Genomic DNA, 15000 nt, shown 5'->3' with positions numbered 1-15000 from the left:
TATCAGTTTATCAACTCTACAATTATATACACCAAACCTTTACAGATAATACCGGTCTATACTTTCTGAGGTCTATCATGAGGCTATCACAATTGGTACCATTTTGCCCATTTTCAAAGTTTTAGGGACATAATATACAGAGACCTAACTTGAATAAGTTTAAGAGGGGTTTTGCTAAGTGGTGCTTGACAAGTCACAGCAGGCAGCAGCAGATGTTATCAGTTTCCATGCAGCTAGTACTTTTGGCTTTGGATAGTTTGAATATAACCATTCCCAAGGTGATTTTTAAAGGTATGGAATCCTTGGTAATGGGGGAACACACGGCTGGATTAGGAACATGAAATTTGCACTGAGTTTGTCTGTAAGGATATCAGTGATGACACTGTAACCACAGTGAAAGGCTTCACTAGAAATACATTTGGTACAACTGAAGATGGTCTTGTGGTTATCTTTAGATATCGTAGCAACCCTAACTTCATACCTGGCCTTGCAATCCTTGATGGCATGCTTGAGGGTTTTACTTATTAAGTTTAACTCATTTTCATGCAGGGAAAGTGTGTTTCTATTGCAGAAGCTTCCTGTTTTTTTTTGTTGTAAATGTTGTATGCATGGGAATTTAATCATACAGGCTTATTTTTGAATTTATTATTATTCTTATGGCAGATGGGAACAGACTCCTTGATGCATCCTGTTCATATGGGAATACAATTCGGTACAATATACAACAGCATCAACTGTTGGGTTTTTGGAGAATTGCACTATTTACAATTGTCAAGAGTGTCTGCAAATAAGAGAAGGTTTATTTTAGAGTGATAACAAAACGCTTTTTGTTTGGCGGGTAGAGTCTCAAAGTGTACTTTAAGAGAGATATCTATTACCAGGTGGTCAGACTTTACTAAGAAGGTAGTGACATTTACTTGTTGTACAGGAAGGAGAAAAACTGATAAATACATTATGCTTATTTAGCATTTGTTGACCAGGAAAGTCTGAATAGGACGGAGCCTATTTTCAGGGGAAGCCTGGAGGGAAATGCTCCAGACACATCTTTGGAATGTGGGAGGAAACCAGAGTACATGGAGGAAACCCAGGTGAATACAAGGAGGACATGCAGGCACCCCAGCCGAGAATTGAACCAGAGAACCTCATGCTGTGAGATGACAATGTTAACCACTGCACCACTGTACTGCCCACAATGTCAATAAGATTATCACCTCAAACAATGATGGGAGCAGTTTGATGAAGAGAATTAACATTAATAACAATGAGCAATCTTTGAGCATACTACAAACAGGTATGTCTGTTTATACGGCAGTTAGAGTGGCCTATAATAAAGTTACTCAAAAACCTGACTTAAACTTTATACTCAGAGAAGGACTGCTGAGAATTACTTGGACCTCTACAAATTCCAGAATTGTATCACAAATGATTTGTTATGAAACAAACATTCATCAATCATGGCTAAACACCCCAAATCTCTTTGTGGACCTGAATGCATGCTAGTCACCGTAGTAAGATAAGGAATGAGTGATATCACTGCACTGGAAACAAGTTTTGGTAACTATACAAATATGTAAGTCTTCAAGGTAAAGGAAGGTGTTGGTTTCAGACATTTTGCTACTCAAGCTTGTGTCACTGAGCAGTGCTACCTTGACACTGGTCAAATTAGAATCTGCTAAGTAGAAGGTCCATGAGCTAAACTTTCCTAGATTGAAAGGAACTACAGGAGCAGCAAAGGTTTTAACCAGTAAGTGAAAGCAATGGGATGATAGTTGCAAGCCATCCTTGGTAAAACAGGAGGATTGCTAACCATCTTTTCACAGGAAGACACATGGTGGATTCTACTGAAAAGACAATGGTTAACTAGCTAATTGGCAAATACAGTTATTTTACCTTTTAACATAGGCAATATTCTTGGCGATTGGTAGAATATATGGGATTTCCTCCTTGGAGACTTGGAAGAAAAGCTCAGTAGTGTTTCTTAGGTTCCTATAACATATTTGACAACCAAAACTATGACCCTCAGACAGCAAACATTTGTGTGTGATTGCAAGAAAATACATACTGACTCTGAAATTTCTGTATCTCAAGAGTATTTACTCTTCTCTAAAGTAGAGAGATCTTGAAACTAGGAAATATAAGTAGTGGGGGTGTTGGGCATGTGGGGGCTTGACCCATTCAAAACTTGCTTTAAATGTGTAACACCAATCTTTACAGTTTGCTATTACTTGTGTTTAGTCACACTCAAATTTCCTAGTATTGGGACTCAGAGTACCAAGACTCAGACTTCCAATACAACACTGCATTTGTTAGCATCTCCTCCAAGATGAGGTAGCTAAGGTCATTCATGCCTGCATGGGAAAGTAGAGGGTCATACTAATAATTAACACTGTAAGGGTCCTGAGAGCTTTTGTGATGTCCTCAATCACAGCAACACAGAGACTATTTACCGTTACCCTCTCCTTGTAAAGGATAGTTCTAATAAGGGAAGAATACAGAGGGGCCAAGACTGAAATAGAAGACACAGGGGTGCTACAATATGGAGTTTCACTTCATTAAAGGGGCAGTATGCATGTATGTATGTATGTGAATATTCAAATTACATAAAAACAGTGTTTTTACATCATGCAACAGTCACTAACTACTAAAGAGTTCACGGAGAATATATGCTAGAAAGCCAGATTTGTAAGATGAGTGTTTATAGAGTTAATAGTGTTACAACTTGGAGGTACTTTAAAGGGTGAATGGAAAATACGAAGTGGTATTTAAAACACAGGTTAAATAAAAATACATAATACGTGGCTTTTCCTTTGCTCATAACTGAAATGAACAGAAATATTTAGATCTCATAAAAATAACACACACACGAATGTACATTAAAATTAATAATTTCATACCATTTATTGCCCCTGATACATGTTAATTCTCTGTGCTTTATAGCTAAGCAGGGAACTAGCAGGTCAGAAGTTACATTATTCCAGCATATGTCTGTGCTTTTATATAGTGGGATGTTCTGCATCATTCTGATTAAATTACATCTAATTATACATTTTTAAAAATTTCATCTGCACCATTAATCTAGAGTGCCACAACATATACTTACAGCAAAGCAGCTACTGCAAACTTAGCAACATCAGTTGTCTGACAGAAACAAGTGCATTCAATTGTACTGTAATATTTTTTTTCAATTTCTTCTGTGAATAATGTGCATTCTCATTTTTTATTTTTATGCACATATGTGACATTTTGGAGGTCTTCCAAATGGTTTAACAAGAAGATTAATTCTTCAATTAAATTATTGCACCTGTTTGGGAGTAAATGAAAAAAAAGCCTCTCCGTTTCCAAAGGCATAATTTGCTATAATTTGCTATTTGGAAAAGGAAAGAGCAAGATCCAAAAGTTAATGTCAGTCTGAGAAATCTAGAGTAGGTGTTCTAAACAAATACATCTGTGTAGGCTGACTATTTTCTTCTGGTCTGAGTGCAGACGTTGTCAGAATTTGCTTCCAGACATGAAAACTGGAACAGACCCATTCTTCATATAAAGCAGTATATGTAGTATATTTTTAACATGGCAGAAAAACACACATTATACACAATATACTTTTGAATACAGACACACACATTCTTCATACTTATAAAGCCCTGCCAATATCAGAATCAAACATAAAAGTAAACAAATGTTGGCAAGTGCCAAAACAAAAAAGATGTGTACCTGCATTTCCTAAATACATAGCTCAACCCAATGTACGACACCAACAAGCAACAGTTTTAAAGATAACATTGGCTTCTGATGTCTTTGGCTTCTGATGTCAGTAAGTCACGGTGGTGCAGCAGTTAGCATTGTCGCCTCACAGCAAGAGGTTTTCCCATTCAGTTCTCGGCCAGAGCACCTTCTGTGTGGAATCTGCATGTCCTCCCCGCAGTCAAGTGACGGTAAAGACATGCAGGTAGGTGTGAGCGTGAATGGGCGTGCCGTCTTTGAAGGTTGGGCGTCAGGCTGGCAACTCGGCACTGTAAAAATCTACTGCCAATCATGAGCGGACCGGAGTTCTGCTGTGGCAACCCCTAACCGGTAAAAGCCAAAAGTCTTTTATTGGCTTCTGATGTCAGTCTATGGGAATCCAGTATCTGACAGCCTGGGATGATATGGTCGACAGACCATGCTGCTTTGCCAGAGATGGTCTTCACCTGCCACCTCTAGACTTTAGGTTGCTGGCAAAGATACTTGCCTCCCTCAAAGTGGCTTTTTTAGGCAACGTTAAAGAAACAAAATTCCTGATGTAAAAATATCCTCCAGAAACAAACTCAGGGTTATGCTGCTTAATGCTAGGAGTCAAAATCAGAAATTGCACTCACTTGAAGCACTTCTCACCCTGGAAGATGCTGATGTCTGTGCAGTCACAGAGACATGGTTCAAGGTCTCAGGGAGTACCCCAACCATGCAGGGCTACAATGCCTTCCACACATTCAGACCACACAACAAATGTGAAAAAAACAAGGGAAGAGGAGTATCCATCTTCATTAAAGACATATACACCTCTAGGTTGGTTAAACAGTACGACTACCTAGAGTTACTCCAAGTCCAACTAACTGTAGGAAAGACCCCTCCACATCACTGTTAGCTATAGGTCCTTTATCATGAACCACAAAAACCATACGGCCTACCTGGACCTACTTGTGTCATTCTCAGTACAGACAAATACTAAAGTCATGGGTGACTTTAACTATCCTTCCACTGATTTGGTAACATACATGAGAACAAACTCACTCATCCAAAGGTTCTTGAACTTTGTTAACATAAATGTCCTGGTGCAGATAGTCACCACCCCCACAAGGGGTTCTATCATCCATGACATTGTTCTCACCAACATTGGGGATCACTGTACCACCCCATGTGTGAGGCCCTGCCTGGAAAAGTCTGATCATAAATCAATCTCGTTCAAAGTAACGATTGTACCTGACCCACTCTGAAGAGTAAAAAGGTTAACAAAATTCTCCAAAGTAAACTCTAGCCTACTGAACAATGGCATCAGTAGTTTAAGATACCCTGCCAACAGTGACAGCAGTGACCCCTATACTGAGGTGTACACAAATGTCCTGTATAACTACCTATATAAATGTACAGACTCAGCCGTACCAGAATGGATCAAATCAAGATCCTCACAAAAAATGAGCTACCCTGGTGGACAGCCAGAATAAACAAGTTATACAATAAGAGAAAGAAACTGCTGTCAAAAACAAGAGGGAGTGGTCCCTGCAAAGGAAGAACTCCCTCCAAAGCATAAACAGGCAGATTAGACATCTTGTAAAGTCATTTAAAGCTAATTATGAAATGAAATTAGCATCGCAAGTTACATTAAATAACAAAGCATTCTTTAGCTTCTGAAAACAAAAGGGAAGGCCCAGCTTTGTGCTGGACTAGTTGTGGACAGTGCCACTTACACCGAACCTGAAGACATCACCAATCTGCTAGTGGACTTGTTTGATGAAAGCTTCACCCCTATATCCCCACCAATCATACCTCATAATATACCTGTCACCAATCCGCATCCTAGTATCTCCAGAGAGCAGGTCATAGTTGCGCTCTCCAAGGCCAAAAACACAGCCTCTATGGGACTGTACAACATCCCAGGCTGCTTACTGAATGGTCTTAAACAGGAGTTAGCAGAACTGCTGAGAACGCTCAATCTCAATCTCAGTATAAGCACTGGCTTTGTCCCAGCTGATTGGAAAACAGAAACTGTAAAACCCTTGCACAAAGGGGATCCCTCAACCAACCCCGGCAGCTATAGACCCATAAGCCTAACCAGCCTTATATGCAGGGCCATGGATAGAATCATCATGGATCTTATCAACAAGAATATAGGTGACCTTCATACTCTTGACACGACCCAGTTTGGCTTCATTAAGTGCAGCTCTTGCCTGCTAAACTGGTGGATTTCGAGAAAATCACCAAGGCCTGGATGAAGGCAGATACTGCCTATCTCGACCTAGCCAAGGCTTTGACACAATTCCTCACTCAGGCATGATTGAGAAACTCACCCAGCTGGGGATTAACCCTTCTGTTACTAGACACATACAGTCCAAACTGGGGATGCCAACTCTACTAGCAGACCTATTACCAGTGATGTTCCCCAGGGATCTGTGCTAGCCCCCCTACTGTTTGGCATCTATTTTTCAGAAGTCCAGCCAAAATAGATGGTCTATGGCTTACCAAATTTGCTGATGACTGCTAACTGGGTGCAATCATGAAATACCCCAAAGATGTTAACATACTACAAAATGGGCTTACACAGACACATGACTGATGTCAAAGCCACAGACTTAGACTAAATGCAGAACAATGCATTATTATCCCCTTCGGCAAAGGAAAACCCCCTACTAATTACAACATTAATTATATCCCCCTAAGTTCAAACCCAGTGATGAGAGATTTAGGGACACAGGTTGATAGCAGCCTTAACTTTTATCATCAGGTGTCCACAGTAGTAAGGAAGGCCTTCTACATTGCACAACTCATAAGCAAGGGTATAGCATCCAAAGCTAAGGAGGTTATAACTACCCTGTACTCAGCTCTCATAAGACCAGTAATAGGGTACAATGCTCCCTTCTGTATGTACCTCACCTGATCTCATCTCATCTACAACAATGAAGAGAACTCAGAGGTTTCTCTCCAAGAAAATTCAAGGCATATAACACATGATCTACACAGACAGACTGAAGGCCCTATCACTTTATTCAGTATCTTGTAGACTGCTTAGAGGTAACTTGTGGCTGGCCTACGGAGCAGTCTCAGACCCCGGAAGCTGCTGCACATCCACAAATCCAATGGGACAAGACTCACTTGCTCTAGGGATCTTAACCTAGCCTACGACATTAACAAGGCATGCTGTTGAGACAGATATGTTTCCCAGAGGTTGCCACTCCTCTGGAACAAACTCCCAATTCATGTATAACAGAGTTCCTCAATGGCCCTATATAAGCATAACCTGGACAGTTTGATGGGAAACCATAAATTTACAGCCGAGGTTTCACCTATGTTCCTTTTAAACAGGGGCAACTGGTGCTGAACTTAGATTCACACAAAAACATATACTATATATATTTGTTCATAAGAGAACAAGGGTATAACAAGGCTTGGCTTGTAGAGGTCTTAGGACCAATAACCTATTAACCTCTTATGATCCTATGAGCTGCTAATAAGTTCAGCCTTACACTCCACTGCCTTTTAAAGACAATCTTAATGAGAGCATGGCAACTGTATGGGAGAAATATTCTAGACAAGAACCACACTGATGTTTCTAGTAGCTCTTGAGAGCTATGGTTCTGATAATATATAAATCGAACTATTTGATTGCTGTTTCCCCTTTTGCTCATCTATGCATATAGGAGTTCCACAGTGGTTTATACTCAAGCTTTTACTCCTCTTCATTAATAATGTCTCCAGTACACTCATCTAACACACTTATTATCTAGCCCTGCTAACTGCCACTATTCTAACATATCTGAAGACATCAGTCTTAACCTAAAAAAACCTTATCAATGGTTAACTTAATTAAAGCTCACTGTCATTTTTTTAAATAAAATCCACGCTTGTAGGAATACCCACCAAAACACATAAATTTGCTATATGATCAACCTTGCCACCCATGTCTCCTTACCCACAGGTATCTATTCTGTCAGGATCTTTCATTCAAAAGTTCTGTGACTGGACCCTATCTCTAAACGCTCATGTGGATAAAATTATCCACAAATTATATGGTAAAATGAAATTATCATGCCTCCTCCACCATTAAAAGAAACCAAAGCACTTTTTGTAAACTATGCCACAATGCCAGTCCTACATTAATATTTACCATTATTTACCATCAAATTACTCTTAACTCCAAATTTGCATAGCTATAAACATTTCATGTATGTTCGTATTTCTTAGAATGGGACATCACTGCATCTCCACCTCCAAAACCAATAAACTTCGTATTAACCCTCAAACCCAGCACATCCTAGCATTTACTCTATTAAACAATACAGCTCAATCACTTGCTATCTTTTGTTAATAAAATATAACCAAGATATCATACTAGCCTACTATATATCTCAACAACTCCTCCATCATGTTTAAATCCCACAACATTATCAGCTAGCAGCCTCAAGGCATTTATCATTCTCAGTCCTAAACACTGGAGCTTCCATCCAACACATATCATTAACAAGTCTACCTTACCTTCTTTGGAAATGGATGTAAAATCACACTTGCTACCCACATTTACCTGCAAATGTTTTGAGCAAACTCTAACTACAGACTATGTCCCAAATTCCTCACACATAACAATGACACTGCATCCATTATAAAACTGAAAGCCCAGCAGTAAATGAACCGATCTAGTGATTCAAATCTACCTTACAGCCTTTTCATCCAAGCTAGGACACTATCCCCTATCAGTAACAGCACGACTGCCTTCTATCTTTCATAACATCTCTATCACATCAGTCATTTCATAATTCTGTAATACATGATGATGAGCTTTGTGTGAATTACTGCCTCTCAACATGCTGTTATATGCAATGTGCAGTCTGATAAGTCTGCAAATTGTTCACTGCAATGTATACTAACTTGTCTGTAACAACATCTAAATTCAACGAAAGCATGCTTTCAATACTGTTACATCTATACCTTATTCAAACTGTTTGTAACAAGTTTGTGGGTGAAAATGGAGCTTTGTCACACAGTCATCCTCCTATCCTGAACATATAAATAAACAAATAAATAACGTAAGGTATGTGAGAAGCTAAATAAATTTTAAAATACCTAACACTTTAGACTCCTGTTCTAGTTGCACAAGAAATTATCTAGGAAAGATATTACAAAGACAGACAGTAATCATTTTGCACTGAGGCAAAAAAGATCCCTCCTGCTTACCAACTGAAAAAAATGATGATTGCACTGCTTTTCCATATACAGCAGAACCATGGGACTGATACAGTCTGTTCCCAAGAACCACAGTACCTCAGGCTAAGGAACAGCCAGGGGTGACTATTAATCCTCAGTGCTAGACCCCATATGTTCTCTGCAAACCCAAAAAGAAAATAACAGAAATGAGTCCTAGCCTGTCTGCTTAAGTACCATGCTACAACAGTCTGTTTAAAGAGTCTATCAGGACCGCTGTTTTTTAGCACTTTCAAAAGCTTTTTACACAGCTTGCATTTGTTTTATATTATTATACATCATAAGTTTCTTGGGGGTTTTTTGCTAAAAAATGCATTCCCTGAACTCATCCCCAAGTAAATGTCAACAACGTATGGAGCATGGATCTTAACTCAGCAACTGTTTATTTTTTTAAGAATTTAAAGGAAATTCATAGTTTTTAACTGGGCACTTTAGATCTAGCTGCCAAAAGAGAAGGGGTACAGCCAGAGAAGCATTCTAAGAAATTCTTCAGACAAGCAAGGTTAGCTGTCTTAAGGTTGCAAGAAAAAGGCTGGGCTGGATTCATAATGATTTGTCTTTGGTACAGTCCCTGGTCTATTTCCTATAAGTACTTTTCTGATTAATCAGTACTGACCAAAACATTTACAGAATGCAGAATGCTTGCAGATTACTCTTCAAATTCTGAAGTGCATTCTTTGCTCAGACATAGCATGCTGCAGCTGTACTTCCTTGCCCAACGTACCTTTGATACCTGTATAATAAGTAATTTCTTACATAAAACACACACTTCTTTCTGGCTATAAAATACATTTTGTTGGATTTTTCAATGACACCTATCAAATTCATGAAGGATTGCACAACTATGCCATGCTGAAAATCTGACATAAGGCAGCTAACAAGTACGTAGCTTAGAAGTCAATGAATGCAGTTCAGGTGCATAACTTTGCTTCTCATTGACGTATTCACACAGCACTAGCACAGTGTGGCCTTTTAGACTTTACAGTTCTGTAACAGTGCGAACTTTTCAGTTTTACATCAATGGTGATTTCACAATGCCTATAAAATCATCAATCAAATCATAAAAATAACAAGCGGAATCTGACCAATGGTAGGTTGTCACACTTAAGAGGTGCAAAAAAAAAAAAAAAGTTAAAAACATTGTCTTATACAGGGATACAAGCACAAGTCCAGCTAGAATATAAAATTTCAACAAGCACAGCATCTTTTTTGACATGATCCTCCCCATGAAAATGAAATGCTTTAAAACTAGGAACTGCACAGGTAAAATTTAAACTACATGGAACAACAGAAATACTGCTTTATCTATTAGGCCACATTTGTAGGTGATGATTTCAGCACTGGGCTACATTAAATATATAATCAGACCAATATGACTATTAGGAAACAAAACCATTGTCAAGGCTTATGCATGCAGGTATGTTCACTTGATCTGGTTATGATGCAAGTCTCTGCTGTATGGCCTTAACTATTTTCAGCTGTATAGCTTTATATAATTTTAGTCAATATAGATTAAAGGAAAACTAAACAATAATCAAAGTGTTTCCTTTCCCAGCAATTTATTTTTTAACCCTCAAGCAAGAATGACAGAAACCTAAAAGCTCTAACAGGGTAAGTATGATAATGGCTCCAGCAACTAAAGAATTCTTGCTCATTAACAGATAATCAGCCCCATCAGAATCAGCTTCAAACACAATACTCTGTTCAAGAAGGTCAGTTTAAGAAAAGAGGAACGAATACAAATCATGCGCTAAAGCAATAAAATGAATTCAAATGAAATCTAAGGCATCCTTTAAAATCTACACAAAATAAGTAATTGTATTTACTGTGCTGCACTTTTAAACTATGTATTACTGAATTGCAACCTATTTTAACTGTTTTAGCCATTTTAACTGTTTTGCTGTTTAACTGTTTCAAGGGTTTGTGGTCTAGGACTGTTTTTCCTGCACTTTGTATTTTCTAGTACTTGTGTATTTTAAAGCGTAGGCTAGATTCACATTTGCTGAATCTAAACTGCTCGGGGTTACCTGAGTACTAAAACCTCCACCCATGTGGCAGAAGAGTGTAGCAAAGGACCCATTTGAGTTAGAGAGTGTTAATTTCCATTGGCCAGCTTGTTGGAAAATTGCTTAACTTGTTTTAAAAAAGGGTTCTCACAGTTCCTACATAAGCCCTGTGTTTGCTTGGGTTTGCGCCTGATTTAATACAGCTTCACAGAGTTTGGCGACCAGCCATTGCTCTACTGTCTTCATCTGAGCAATCCAAGGCACCTGTTTGCATGGAATTCACCTTTGCACAGCACCACGCAGTGCAGGTAACCATTGGCAATTATAGACACAAAAGCTAAAGTAGATTTATTTTCCCTTAGAAGCTCTGTGGTCCAACTGTGGAGTCTCTTAAAATTGTGCTTAGCTGCTTAGAGAGCACCTAAGCAGGGCTTTCTACAGCATTTGATACAATAACTGAAATCTCCTAATGCCTAATAATCTTGTACCCATTGACAGCTCCATTAGTATAGACCCAGCATTAAGCCCCCAATTCAACCACACCCTTCATCATTAAAGTCAACAAATTTACACCTAGTATTATGGATGGTCAGTTCTCCTTGTTTCTCCTGCCAACCTGATTGACATGGGCATCCTGAGGCAGTGTAGCTACTGCCTCATGTACACTGACAACTCACTACTCCTAACCCACTCAAGCTCAATTTGTGAGAGATGCATATACACTAAGAATTTGGAATCCTTGCTGTCTCGTTCACAGAACAGTGACAGTGAACAGGTTGTTAGCCCACTTACTACACCTCCTACACAAACCATGCTCTCAACATATAAACCACATCTGAAGGTACTCACCAGAAACTTATTTAAACACCAGACACCTCCGAAACACAAACATGTTGCACCTAACACTGTACCTACAGCACTCAATACACATAAAACCACTAGCCCAGGTGTCTCACCAAACAAGTCCCTAAGGCAAAGCACATCAAAACCAAACTTTTGGGCATACAGGACTCCATAGTGAGACACACAGATATTCCACTCACCAGGCTGGATAAAGAGAAGGTTACGGTCAGCTGTGTCTCGGGTGCAAGGATCCACTAGATCACACATGCACTCAAGTCTCTCCACAACAATTACTGTTACGACTCCATCATAGCTCATTGTTGGTGTGAATGACTTGAGATGTACCTCACTGGCCTGTATGAAGAGATACATGACTGAGCTCTCTGAATATGTGTCTCAGGCAGGTATGTCCCTAGCCTTGAGCAGCATATAACCTTCACCTAAGATGATACCACAGTAAAAACAAAAAAATGACTGACTTCACCAATTGGCTTAGCTTCTGGTGTCATTCTAAGTGAATCCAGTACCTGTCAGCCTGGGATGACAAGGTAGATAGACCACTCTGCTTTGCCAGAGATGGTCTTCATCTGTCACCTCTGGGATTTTGGTTACTGGCTAAGGCTCATGCCTCCCCATGGTGCATTTTTTAGGCAATGTCACAACAACAAAATTCCCCATGTAAAAATATCTTTAAAAAGCAACCTCAAGGTTATGCTGCTAAATGCTAGGAGTCTAAACCTAAAACTGCACTCACTGGAAGCAGCCCTCACCATAGAAGATGCTCACATATGTGCAGTCACAGAGACTTGGTTTAAGGCCACAGAAAGCACCCTGGCCGTACTTGGTTATAATGCATTCCACACATTCAGATCACAAACTGAAAGTGCAAGAACTAAAGGAGGTGGATTATCAATATTCATCAAAGATAAATACACCTCTAGACTGGTTAAACAAAATGACTCCCTTGAACTCATCCAGGTCCAACTGACTGTAGTAAGACCCTCTCCAAGTTATTGCCAGTTATAGGACACCCACCATGAACCAGGATACCCACACTGCATACTTGGATCTACTAGAATCGCTCAAGATACAACCAAACACCCTGTTTTTTGGTGACTTTAACTACCCATCCATAGGTTGGGTAAATTACAAGTGCACTAGCACACTTGCCCAAAGGTTCTTGGACTTCATCAACTCCAATGCCCTGGACCAGTTGGTTGACACCCATACAAGGGACCCAAACATTCTGGATATGGTACTCACTAACATGGGTGATCGTTGCACCACCCCATGTCTGCAGCACTCCCTAGTGAGTTCAGATCATAAAACAGTCTCATTAGAAGTAGCAATAACATCTGACACCCCATTAGCAGAAACTGGCCTAAAAGACTTCTTCAAAGCCAATTATAACCTAATATGTGACAGCATTAATAGCTTCATAGCCCCTGCCTTCACTGATGGCATAGACACCTATACTGGGATTTACACCAATGCCTTGTATAAGCATCTGTACATATGTGTTGACTCAACTGTACCTGACAAGACCAAAACAAGATCCTCAAGAATGAACAAGCCTGCTTGGTGGACATCCGCCACAAACAGGTTATACAATAAGAGAAAGAAATTGCTGTCCAAGACCAGGAAGGTTGACAGCAACCTTTCCTTTTACCATCATGTCTCCACAGTGGTAAGAAAGGCTTTTTATATTGCCCACTTCATAAGTAAGGATACTGCATCCAAAACAAAAGAGGTTACAACCCCACGCTGTACTTCTCACTCATCAGACCAATAATGCTACCTTTGGTATATACCTTACCAGGCATCTGCAGCAACTGGAAAGACCTCAAAGGTTTCTTACAAAGAAAATTTCAGGGTTTTCAGCATATGTCATATGTTGACAGACTGAAATGACTGTCGCTATACTCTGCGTTTTTAGGACTACTCAGAGGTGACCTTTGCCTTGCATATAAAGCAAGCTCAGATGTTTCTGTAATGAAAATGTTGCACATTCCTAAATGAAATGGTATAAGATGCACTCGCTCTAATGAAATCAACTTAGTATGTGACATCAACAGGATTTGCTGGAGAGAATGAAATGTCTCACAGAGGTTATCGCTCCTCTGGAACAAACTTCCAATTCAGGTGAAGCAAAGCCCCTTGCTGACCCTATATAAGCATAACTTGGATGACTCGATGGGAAACTGCAAATTCACCCTGGGAGTTTCACCTGTGTCCCTCTTGGACAGGGGCAGTAGTTGTTGACGTAGTTCTGCTTAATACCTTGATATTCTTGGGAACAGGGGTTGTACACGGCTAGGTTTGTAAGGGCCATAGGGCCATTAGGATAGTAACTTCCTATGATCCTATGAATTCAGGATACTATCCCCAGTTTCTCAAATAAAAATAATAATTCAGAGTACCTCATTCTAAGGTAATGGAAAGAGAAGACTGAAAGAAAACAAACCTCAAATAAATGTCAACTTTTTGAGACACAGATTGAAAGGAAAATAAAATAATCTTAAGCATAAAATGAAACCACATCAGTATAGCTGGCAGATGACCCCACCAGGACATTCTGGGATAGAATAAATACTGAAGACATGAGCTGGAATTCAAAAACCTTATAGTTTAGCTCGTGGGACAGCTGAGCAAAATGTAAGGGAAGTAAACAGATTGAGATGCACAAAATTGTGGTGGCTATGCATAAACGGACTGGCTGAGCAACCTGGGCAGTTGAGCAAAATTTAAGGGAAGTAAACAGACTGAAATGCACAAAATTGTGGTGGCTATGCATAAACAGACTGGCTCAGCAACCACTGGTGGGGAATCAAGTAACTTACAATCAATGTCTTGCAACAACAAACTGGATAACAGGCAGGCTTGCAGCTCAGCATTGCATGTTAAGGTACCCACTGTGCTCCCTAGCAGCTTTTTTGCAATGAAACAGGTCCATAATGTTGCTGCAGCTTCCTTCAGCTGGTAAAACTAATTAATTAATTAATTCATTCATACATTCACTTCTGCATCCTACTTTACCTGTTCTTCCCATTGTACCAACTTGCAAATATGATCTAATCCTAACCCTAATCCTACAACATACCTTAAAAAAACTCTTTCTATAACACTATCACTAAACAAGACTCAGACACACCCACATACACCAACATATACATACAGCATTAAATGTATCCCTTTACTTAACCCT

At 39.5% G+C, this 15000-nt stretch overlaps 1 protein-coding gene across 3 annotated transcripts in view; it reads right to left on the bottom strand.

Moving 5' to 3' along the window:
* Nucleotides 1-15000, bottom strand: part of TGFBR2 (transforming growth factor beta receptor 2) — a 470063-nt gene that overhangs the window by 281341 nt on the left and 173722 nt on the right. The window lies entirely within an intron of this gene.

Source organism: Protopterus annectens, chromosome 3.part1 (assembly GCF_019279795.1).
Source record: "Protopterus annectens isolate FY-2018-M chromosome 3.part1, PAN1.0, whole genome shotgun sequence".
Lineage (NCBI taxonomy): Eukaryota > Metazoa > Chordata > Ceratodontiformes > Protopteridae > Protopterus > Protopterus annectens.
This window is presented reverse-complemented; position numbering and strand designations above follow the sequence as displayed.